Consider the following 12,167-nt stretch of genomic DNA (forward strand, 5'->3'; position numbering starts at 1 on the left):
GCATGGCAACTGCTGGGCTTCTGGTGAGGACTCGTGAGAAGCTTTTATTCATAGCAGTAGGTGAAGGGGGAGCAAGTGTGTCACATGGCAAGAGAGAGGGTGAAAGAGAGAGAGGGAGGGGTGCTACAGTCTTTGGAACAACCAGTTCTCACATGAGCTGATAGAGGTAGAACTTACTCATTACCCCACGGAGGGCAAGTCATTGATGAGGGATCTAGCCCGGTGACCCAAACACTTCCCACTAGGCCCACATTGGTAATGAAAGTTCACCATGAGCTTTGGAGGAGACACACATCCAAACCATATCATCCGCTAACATCCATTCCACACTACGGCCCAGTGATTCCAGGACTGGTTTTCTGCTGTGGCATTGCAGGTTGGGCTCTTCAAAGTGAATTCTGAGATGGAAATGATCATGCCGGATATTTTTTAGGGAGCACTCTTGAGATTGACACTTTTAGAAGAGAGGAAAGAAACCAGAGTCAGGTGGAGGTTGAGGCTGAGCTTCAACACAGTCCCAGGGATGCCCTCCGCCAACCCTATGGGGTGCTAGGGAGCTGAGATGGTCCTTCAGAGATGTCCGAGTTGGAGTGAGAAGTCTGGTCTCGTTGCCTCATGTTGACCAGTCACTGAATGCACCAAAGAGAGCAGGTATCTGTGGATCATCCAACAGCAGAACTCCCACCAATAGGGGAATACATTGTTTATTTGTGAAGGAGGATCACAGCATTCTGTATCAGCTTCTAATCTAGTTGAGAAGTCACACATGCTCATAGAACAGACTCACAGATGTACATGGAGATGCATACACACCTTCCCACACTCATCGTCATCAGTTCCAGGCAGCATGAGAGAAATTCAGCTATAGGACTTGCCTGACTGTTCAGAGGAGGGGAGAAAATGCATTTGAGAATTTCACAGAAATTTGTTTCCTGTGAACTTTCCCCGATTATCAGTGTTAAATCCTTCTACCTCTGCTCTCAGCACAATTACACCCAACTGATAAGCAGAATACCAGCGTGCATGAGACACAATGCAACAATATATACAGATTCACAACAGAACACACACAGTATTATACACCTACATACAAACGCCATTCACTCACACATATCCTCAAGTGTGCACAATATCCATATACACATGTGCACATATTCACAGCACACACTCATTTAAACACAACACACAGCCCCCACCCCAAAAGTGCCTGCATACGTACACAAATATAGACAGGGAGGTTCATCTAAAGTCAGCGAGAGAATTTGATAAAGATAATATTATATTTGAAAATCTATTAAATTGCCACTATGAAAGACACATGGGGAACTGGACAAGTTATGGGAACAACAGAGACATATCCTTTGCCCTCTGTGTAGGGTAAGGTATTGATTAAAGAGGGTGGTGAGCAGAGATATGCTGACATTATTTGCTAGCCTCACTCTCCTCTCTCTCTTTCTCACTAGTCGAGTTTGTGTCAGATAAATAAGCACATATTTCTCTACTACATCACATTAACTGGACACAAACAATACACACACACACACACACACACACACCCAATAATGGATGAGAATTCCAGCAAAGATGGAAGCCAAGAATTTCTTCCTTTCCTGTTGGTCTTTTCCTTCACTCCAGTTCCAAGTCATCTCATCAGTGGAGAAGACCCCCCAGTCATGGAATGAAGGGGCTGACGTTGTCCTCACCACCTTCACATGGGTCGCCAAATCTGTGAACCTAGTTGTCAATAACAAGAGAGTGTGGAAGGAGATCTCCAGGCCCAGTGAAGCCCTCTGTACTAATTGCCAGCCAGCCTCTTATCCCAGGAGCAAACACTTTGTCATCTGAAGGGGCCATCTCAGATCAAACAGGGTTACCTCTTTAGCTTCACTCAAAATTTGAACAGTGCTCTCTTTTCCTGAAGCAGTTAACTCTTTCCCCCTCTTTCCCTGAAGTCTCTTCGCCTGTTCAACTTCTGTTGTTTTGAGCAAAGAATCCCGTCCCCAGGACTGTGTGAACACTCCCCTTCTCTGGAAGGTTCATCTGTGCTGGGGGCTGCCCATCTGCACATTCACCCTTCATCTGTCATCAAGGGCTTCCTTCCATCCCCAGGTCCCACTTCAACATTCTCCTGCTTCACTACAGCCCATAACTCTCAGGCAACTGGATTAACATGGTGATTTATCTGCAAAATTCCTTGAGTGAGGGATGAGGAGGAAGGAAGCCCAAGAGAGACCCCTGTCCCTGAATATTGAGTGGTTATTCTGTGCACTAAGTAAATGAGAAAACAAGCTCTGGGGTTTGGGGTAGGGGAGGTGATGGAATGGTTTGGGTTTAGTAAGGGGATGTTGTCATTCTGGAAAGTTTCAAGATTTCCTCTCCTTCCTCTGCCCAAGCTGTATAAATAACCTGGCCCGTTTTGGTTGGTGATCTCACTCTTGGATTATCCAGTGCTACCCCACTTACCCATCTTATTTCAGAGACACCCTGACTGGTATGGTGATGCCTGGTGGTTTCATTAGTAACTACTTTGCCATACTTAGGAACAGCATTAAACAGAAAAACAAAAGAACTGTTTTTCTGTTCCACCATCAAGGTGGGGGTGAGGAAGAAAATAGGAGGAAGAGGCCGGGTGTGGTGACTCAAGCCTGTAATCCCAGCACTTTGGGAGGCCGAGGCGGGTGGATCACGATGTCAAGAGATCGAGACCATCCTGGTCAACATGGTGAAAAACCCTGTCTCTACTAAAGATACAAAAAATTAGCTGGGCATGGTGGCGCGTGACTGTAATCCCAGCTACTCGGGAGGCTGAGGCAGGAGAATTGCCTGAACCCAGGAGACGGAGGTTGCGGTGAGCCGAGATCGTGCCATTGCACTCCAGTCTGGGTAACAAGAGCGAAACTCTGTCTCAATTAAAAAAAAAAAAAAAAAAAAGAAAATAAGAGGAAGAGATGGAAACAGAAAGTGTGACCAGTATCTCTCCCCAGCCTGAGTTGGGCTCTTCTCAGATTAATATGGCTGAGAATTCCATATTAACTAATAGTGAATAGCCCTATTTATTCACAACTTGTACCTCCTTCTGTTGTGGGTGCCTTTTCTACTAGTTGGGAAGTGATAATCCAATGACACTCACTCTCCTTGGATGGCTTAGATTCCCATGCTATGTGTAAGCCAGTCAGTTTAGACCATAGACCAAGGGCACAGTTTGCTAATGTAACATGCAAAGAGGCCAAGACATGTTTTCTCACCTCTCTCTAGCCCTCCACTTAATTATGGCATTTCAAAGTCTTCAGAACATTAGGCAGGAGGAAGGTGGCAATGCCCCTTGTACATAATAAAAGTGCAGAGGGAATGCCTGGAGCAAGATCATAGCCTCTGAGTTGTGTGGCCCCTAATCCCAATTTAAACACAAGTTAGGAGACCCCCTAAAAAGTGATGTACATTTTACTGGTGGAGGGCTGAGTCCTCCGTGAACATCCATCCCGTGGGACCTGTGTTATTCCTGTTGATCTCTCTGGAAGCCACGGGAGCTTGGGAAGCTGAGATGAGAGAATAAAAATAATGAAGAGGAGAATAAAAATAAACGTGAGAGTAGAGAAATTGGTCAGGTGGTGATAGAAACAAAACCCTTCATCTTATCTAAGTTCCAGCTGTTGGCTCAAAGGACTTCAGGGTGATATTCTGAAATGAAGCTCAGAGTTCAGTGAAGAGTCCTTGCTGCAGGGTTTTTTAAATCCCCCATGGTTTACCCCTCTCCACTTAAAGTACCTCCCTGCCCTGCACTGCCCTTTATTGCCTCTGTTTCAAAAGGGTGTCAACAAGCCATTGGAGATCAATACACATTAGTCCATCTGTTTTCACTTTGAGGTGCCACATGTCTTGCAATTCTTCCGATTGATTACTTTAAGCACTGACAGTTTGACTTTGAGTTGGAGTTCTCTTCCCTTATCTACAGTTACAGTTTAACTTGTAGTCAACGAAGTTTTCCATAACAGCTCTGGTTATGAAAGACCATTTTTGGTCAAATCAGAGACTCAAGTCACATGCCCTCATCCAAAAACATTGCACCATGGCCATGTTCTCTGTCCCCTTGAGTTTGTTCATTACTTTTTATTATCAGCCAACCAAAGACTGGCCCAATGCAAATCCATTTATTTATACAAGACTCTACAGAACTGTTCTACCTTCTCGAGGTGGACAGATGCCAGTGTAACTATTTGAATTTGGAAGATCAACCCATGCACAGTGAAACGAGGTAAAGACTAAATTCACACTCTGTGGTCTCTCCAAATGCATCCAGTTAGTTATTGATGAGCAGACTTTGGAGGGCATGAGTAACTGTGCTCCAATAAGCAATATTTTTAATATAATTTTATAATAAGAATGATCTCTCACTGTTCCAGCCATTAATCCTTGAAAGAAAGAGAAGGGGTCAGATGACTGGGATTTGGGGTATTTCAATGGTTGAGTTTGTGGATGCAAAAAGTACGAATTACTGAAGGCTGGCCAGAACCACATGATGAAAGCCCTAATCATTTGCCGCCGAGTGGCATTTTAGCACAGAAAATACAAAAATGAATATTCAAGATGTCATTTATCTTTGGTTTTGGATTATGTGCTATGACTGTTTCTTTTTTCTTTTTCTTCATATTTTCCACATTCAATATTATTGTTATTATCATTATTATTAATTTTATATAACCTCAAAGCATTGTAGAATTGCAGAGATAGAACAGATTTGGTGGACTAGTTAGTCTCATAATTTTCAAACCGTGTTTAGTGAAGGTTCAGGGTTCTGGAAGGAAGCCAGGGGGTGTAAGGGAAGAACAATGGGGGATGCAGGTCCCCTGTTATACAGACTGCACACAGGGAGTGAGACTTCCTAAGCTGGTTAGTGCCATAGCTGGTACTAGAACCTTGGTCTTCTGGTTCTTAGATAAAACAAATACCTATGGCTTTAAGGTTTAAGAGGATCATTCCAAAAATTCAGAGCTATCTGAAAACCTGATCAATAAAACTCATAGAGCTTTAAAAGATTTGGTCCAAGAATCACAGCAAAAATATTTCAAATACAAAATGTCTAATAGTAGTTTTAGACATTTGAGTTATCATCATTTTACTCTATCAAAGTTGGTCTGAAAATGTGGGATTAGAAAAATATAGAGATTAGGCAGGGCATGATGACACACCTGTAACCTCAGCACTTTGGGAGGCTGAGGCGGGAGGATCACCTGAGATCAGGAGTTCAAGACCAGCCTGGCCAACATGGTGAAACCCTGTCTCTACTAAAAATATAAAAATTGGCCAGCATGGTGGCAGGTGCCTATAAACCCAGCTACTAGGGAGGCTGAGGCAAGAGAATCACTTGAACCTGGGAGGTGGAGGTTGCACTGAGCTGAGATTGCACCACTATACTCCAGCCTCGGTGACAGAGCAAGACTATGTAAAAAAAAAAAAAGAAAAGAAATATACAGGATCAAGTGTGTCAGACAAACTGTCGACCAGTGCAGTGTGTTTGTGTGTGTGTCTGTTTAGGGGTGTTTATGTATACATGACTTGTGTGTGGACTGTGTGTGAGTGGAGTGTGTGTGTGGTGTGTGTGTGTGTGTGTAGGGTGTGGATGTTAAGTATGTGTATGCTAGTATGTGTGATACATGCCTGTATAGAGTATATGTGTGACATGTTTGTGGGTATGTACATGCAGTGTGACTATGTATGTAATATGTGTGTCTGTTCAGTGTAAATATTAAGTATGTGCATGGCTCTGTGTGTGATATATGTGTTTATAGAGTATATATGTGTTATGTGTATGGGTATGTACATGCAGTGTGACTATATAATGCATATGTGTTTGTGTGTGGTGTGCATGCATGTTTATGTGGAAGGCATGTGAGTGTATATGTAAGTGTTGTGTATATGTCTGCATGGTTCTTTTGTATGTGTGAGTGTGGTGTCTGGATATGAAATATGTGAGACACGTGTGTGTGCAGTGTGGATGTATGTTATGTGTATAGATGTGTGTTTGTGAATATGTGTGTACAGTGTGTGTAGTGTGGGGGTCTTGGATGTGTGTGTGAGAGAGAGAGAGAGAGAGGAGAGAAAAACTCAAGAGACCCACTGAGAGACATAAAAACAGAACATCACAGGCAGACAGAATAAGAAAACGATTTGGGCCGGGTGCTGTGTCTTACGCCTGTAATTCCAGCACTTTGGGTGGCCAAGGAGAGTGGATCACAAGGTCAGGAATTCAAGACCAGCCTGGCCAAGATGGTGAAACCCCGACTCTACTAAAAATACAAAAATTAGCTGGGTGTGGTGATGGGCATCTGTAATCCCAGCTAATTGGGAGACTGAGGCAAGAGAATCACTTGAACCGAGGAGGCGGAGGTTGCAGTGAGACGAGATTTCGCCATTGTGCTCCAGCCTGGGTGACAGAACAAGACTTTGTCTTAAAAAAAGAAAAGAAAGAAAAAGAGTTGTAATAGTCCCAAAAGGGTAAAAATAAAAACACCCTCCTAGCTCTGAAGAGAGATGGTTCAAGATCATCAAGATTGCCATCCTGGCTTCACTGCATATTGGTGCAAGTTTAGGGCAAGACATGCCACCTCTTCACGATACAACTTCCTCTTCAGTAAAGTACATGAATAATACAGGATCTTGCTGGGAGAATGTGTTGAGAACTTCATGAGAGAATATACAGAAAGCGTTTCAGAGAATGCCCAACACATACTTACGTGTTTAAGAAATGGGAGCTATTATTATTGTTACCACTATTTTGATTGTATCTAGTTTGATTACTATTATTTATATATATATATGTTTTGAGATGGAGTCTCGTTCTGTCCCCCAAGCTGGAGTGCAATGGCATGATTTCGGCTCACTGCAACTTCTACCTCCCAGGTTCAAACAACTCTCTTGCCTCAGCCTCTCAAGTAGCTAGGATTACAGGTGCCCGCCACCACACCCAGCTAATTTTGTTTGTGTTTGTAGTGGAGATGGGGTTTCATGTGTTGGTCAGGCTGGTCTCAAACTCCTGACCTCAAGTGATCCACCTGCCTTGGACTCCCAAAGGGCGGGGATTAAACTCACCGCCCACGGCCTTATTATTATTATTACCCAATTATATGCCGCTTGTTCAAAATGGAAAATTTCCCACAAGGTATACTGTTTTCCAGCTCCCACAGCTCACTCTTTTATGAAGTGTTTCTAGAATTCTTTGACTTCCTGTAAAAGTCTCCAAATATTTCAGGAGTATTTTTCAAGTGTAGTAACTTTCAAATGTAGGATGCCATCACTGTCACTGCATTGATTATTGAGAAAATAAATAAACAGCAAGACAATGCAAGGAATGGTCACCATAGCCCAATTTCCCAGATACACGGTTTTCTCTTCGTGAAAGGAATGAAATTCTTTATTCATCTTTCAGACTTGGCTTATTAATTTCCACAGAGTTGTTTATGGCAGTTAATAAGGAGAATTTTAATTTACAGAGGAAATAGAGGAAAGGGGATGGAAATGAATATCTGCTGTCTATAAATCAGACTCTTTACAGCACCGATTTCATTAAATATTTAAAATAATCCATTGATGTTCGGATTAGCATCTCCATGTTACATAGCAGGACAGTGGGACTTCGGGAGATGATAAAATTTCCTGCCTAATGTGACACAACCAGAAAATGGCAGAGTGACACCATGCTGCTTGGGCCCACCCAAGAATTTAATCTTCTAGGCCAAGAACATTAAGAAAAATAACAAACAAAAGAGGTGGCATGATTCCATCCAGAAAAGATGGTAGCACCTGAAAATCCAGAATTTTCAGGGTGTGGTTCAGCAGTTTAAAGGGAACACAATGTCCCCCTCCCCTCCCCGGGGTGTCTTATTTCACTTTCCTTGGCTTCTCCACAGACCCTCAGAAGACCCCATCAGAGAGGAAGCTCAGAATGTACAAATCCCAAATTTACCCAGCCTGGGAACCTCCAGAGACCAGTAACTTCCTTGTCTCCCAATTTGGCTGTCTCCTTTTCTTTGGTAACCACCCCAGTTGTTTTCATTTCTCATTTCTTTTTCTTGCATGTAGCCCTTGGCTTGTCTCCATGCCACCCAGCTCCTACAACAGAAGCGATAGGAGATTTTCTCTTACAGCAACATTCCTTGGGTGTTAAAGTTGCTTTGTTTTAAAAAGGCTGATGGTGGCTTAGCCACAGAAGAATGAACATGATGCTTTGGCTCCTTGCTGGGGAGGCGCCTGTGGGATGGTGTCACCTGTCACTGGGAGACAAAGAAAGTTGTGCTCTGTCACTCTTTGGGTGGTAATTCTGTTGAAGTCACTGACCCTGCTTGCTCAAATTCTGCCTCTGTGTGTGATGGGGTGCAGGCTTTTTAAAGGCTCTTTCCCACATGTCTTTTGTGAATGCCACTGTCTGAGACAGAGATCTGGGGTTTTAGGACACCTAGTTTTAGTGCCTCTCATGACTTCATCTTTCTGCTTGCTACTCTTGAGAAAATGGGCTTCACACAATAGAGATATCTGTGACTCTGCCTAGCAGCTTTCATGGAAGGAGTTAGCAGAACGAATGGGGTAACATCTTTTCTCTTTTTGCCCATACCAGAGTTTTGGAGTGTAAAGACAGTGTCCTAAGTCTTCTTCTTTATAAGCTTACCTTCCATGAGCTTTCAGCTAAAGGAGAACTAGTTTTATTTAAAACAAGCTAATAACATTAATTATGAGAAATATGATAGTTTTTTTTAAAACCCTAATGATTAACAAAAGACCAAAACCGAAATTATAAAGAAGAAAACTCTAGACTCTTCCTTGGTGACACTCAATTCATGTAGAATCCAAATACCCAAGCATTTGGTATTGCATTCTACAATTATTTGTCAAATGCCTGCTATACACTAGGCATAGATACACAAGAACAAACCAGATAGGCATGGTTTCTCAGGGAGTTGATAAGCTACTGGAGAGGACAAACACCTAGACACTATATAATAAATCTGGTTTAAAGAAGAGAGGGTCCTAACTCACTGGGGATCAGTGAGAATGCTCAGGATGAAGTAATATTCAGAGACCCCGGTACCTTGTCTTCTTTCTCCATTGTGTTGGGCCCAAGTTTAAATGGTAACATCTGAAAGCTTAATTCTCTAACCCAGAAGATTCTATGATCATGAAGGTGATGATAAACACTTTCAGCTCGGCACCATCCATCATATCATGACATTCAGAGGTGATGTCAAATCTTTGATATGAAATCTTGTTTGAGGTTTGTTTTCTATCATGACATAATTTTTGGGTCTAAGTCTATCTTTCTATTTTATATATGAGAGTATTCAGTGATGGAGGGGTGTGTGTGTGTGTGTGTGTGTGTGTGTCTTTATTTTTTTCTTTTCTGTAGTTTAGATCTTAGTTACAAAATAACTGTAATATAGCTTATTAACCACCCTTTATTGTAGAGTTTTAAGAGCTACAAGGAAGTATTCAGTCCTCCCACATTTGAAGAATAAACACTTTCATGATTGCTGTTATTAAAAGGAAAAAATAAAAAATACTTTAGTTCCTCATTCTTGAAGACATTTAAGATTTTGAATACCCATGCACAGGGAAAAAAGAAAACCTACCATGAATTAGTAGATAATAGCAAAGTATATTCCCCACACCATATGAAAAAACATTTGTATCAAATATCCATATGCCTTTGGGAAAGTTGTTTCCTCTTTTTGTACCTAATTTTGTAATTGTGAAACCAGGAGGATGCACTAGATAAGCTCAAAATTTATTTCTACTTCTAAAATTTCAAGTCCTGCCTTAGACCTTAACACATCTCGTGACATTAAGATATTCTAAGTCCCAGCCCAGAGGCACTTCCAAATGGCTTTTGATGTATAACACCAGATAAAGCAACTGGGTGAACTTTAAAATGTGACCTTAAGCTGCAGAGAAAAACTCAAACAGTTCCATCTCTGAGGTTCCATGCTCTCTTGGAAGACTGAAATGCCCTCCTAAAATCCAGGGTGTAAACATATTCCAGGGGATTCTTTGAGAAACAGGCAAGGGAAGGTAGAGAGGGAGAGATGAGGACTTCTCAAAGTAGACACCAACGAATGTGCAACCATTGACTGACTGAACGGGTGAGTTGACAGATGGATGAAATTTTTATCTCTAATCTGGGAGGTGGTTCAGTCACCAAACTGGATTAAGGAAATCCTTCCCTACTAAGATGGAACAAGTGCAAAAAGTGGTATTCAAAGGACTGGGTTCAAATCCACCCCCTCCTGACATATATACATATATACACTTACTGTATGACCTTGGTGGGTTTTAGCAATCTTTTTGACCTTCTGATGATGATGGTGATGACAATGATGGTGATTAGAAGTAGGGTCTTGCTACATTGTCCAGGCTGGTCTTCAACTCCCAGCCTCAAGCAATCCTCCTGACTCAGCCTCCTGAGTAGCTGGGATTATAGGCCACTGTGTATAGTCTTCAGATGGTTAAATTGTAGAATATTTTCGTGAGAATGCAATGAGATCATTTATTTAAGAGTTATTGGCTCATAGTGCATGCTCAATGAAAATGTTGACTCTAATTAGAATAATGATTTTGCTATGGTCTGAAAGTTTGTGTCCCCTCCAAATTCGTATGTTGAAATCCTAAACCCCAGGATAAAAATACTAGGACATAGGGCCTTTGGGAAGTTATTAAGTTGGGAGAGGAAAGCCCTCAGGAATAGGATTAATGCCTTTATTAAAGAGGCTCAAGGGAGCTCATTTGTCCCTTCTGCCAAGTGAAAGTATAGCAAAAAGATGGCTATCTATGAACCAGGAAGTGGCCCTCACCAAACACTAAATCTGTGGGTGCCTTGATCTTGGACTTCTGGTCTCCAGAACTGTGAGAAATAAATTTCTGTTGTTTACAAGCTGTGCGATTTATAGTGGTTTATTACAGCAGCCTGAATGCACGGAGATTTCTTCACTCAACATCCCCAAGAAGCGGTGGAACAATTTGGTAGTAAAAGTCACCGAGAGTGGGAGCAGCCAGTTCATGTTTGTGCAAACGCCCTGTTCCTGCTCTCTCACCTCACACCTGTTTCCTTCCTTCAGGTCTTCTCATCTACACCCTGCCTTTCTTGAGGTCAGATGCTGTCCCCCGTACTTGGACACTCTTCCCTCACTTCTTTTACCCAGTGAGCTCTTGTTTTTATTCTCCAGGCCTCAATTTACATATCTCCAGCTTTCTCTAAGATTTCCTCCCTGCTCTTCCCGGACAAGCCCAGGTTGCCAGCCCCAGCGTGGTCTCCTGCCCCCTCTACTCACGCTCCTTAGAACTCTTGCCCTTGTTGCTACTATCTGTCCCGCACCTCTCTTTCCCACCAGACCTTGAGAAGAAGAAAGACCGAGACTGGATGTTGCCACTGTTGGATCTCCAGCACTGGGTCCAGTTTCAGAGCAGACCAGACCCTCCGCATACACCGGCTGGATGCGGGAAGAGAGGCGCTCCGAGCACCACAGGAAGGGAGTCTAGGAAGGTGAGCACAACATGGCGGCTGCGGATCCCTCAGAAGGGGGAGGAGATTCCTGGGCCTCCCGACCTTTGTTCCCGCTCCAGACACCCTGAGGGTTCCATTCCAAGTCCTGGCACCATCAGATAATGCCCGTTTTGATGGGGGCTTCCCACTTGCGGTGGAGAAGGCCCTCTGTGCGCCCCCTCTCCCCCCCACTTCTCCCAGCTCCCCAGGCCCCACTCCTGGTCTGGGGCCTCCCGTCCATTTTCCAGTCTGGGGCTGCGCCTGCTCTTGGAGGCGGGAGGGTACTGTCTGCGCCTTCTGCGGAGACAGTGAGGGAACATGACGTCTCCCTCTGGCCCCAACCCCGAGCGTCATTGGTGTTGGCCTGAGATCAAAGCCGCTGTTCCATTTTTAACCTCCGTAGGGCCCCACCTCACCCTGAGCATGTGTTCCTGACATTTCATTGTGAGCCAGGGGAATAAACAAAACCCACCCCCTGAGTCCAGCGAAGGACGCCTTCGGGGGATCTCTGAACTCCAGGCAGATAAGTGTTTTTCCCACTCAGGGCCCCCCTTGTGCGCTGTGGTTTTTCCTGAGCTTACATGACACCACTGTAAGGGAGATGGATGGCTTTATTTTTGTGCAGAACAAATGTACAGATGGT

The 12,167-nt window shown here is 43.4% G+C and overlaps 1 long non-coding RNA gene across 1 annotated transcript; it reads right to left on the reverse strand.

Moving 5' to 3' along the window:
* Positions 1-7,384: 7,384 nt before the first annotated feature.
* LOC128928622 (uncharacterized) lies at positions 7,385-11,781 on the reverse strand. Its single transcript, XR_008474004.2, has 3 exons — positions 11,375-11,781; positions 10,299-10,480; positions 7,385-8,267 (listed from the first exon to the last, which is right to left on the reverse strand). It is a non-coding gene; the product is annotated as an uncharacterized LOC128928622 (long non-coding RNA).
* Positions 11,782-12,167: the final 386 nt, after the last annotated feature.

This window comes from Callithrix jacchus, chromosome 9 (assembly GCF_049354715.1).
Source record: "Callithrix jacchus isolate 240 chromosome 9, calJac240_pri, whole genome shotgun sequence".
In the NCBI taxonomy this organism is placed as follows: domain Eukaryota; kingdom Metazoa; phylum Chordata; class Mammalia; order Primates; family Cebidae; genus Callithrix; species Callithrix jacchus.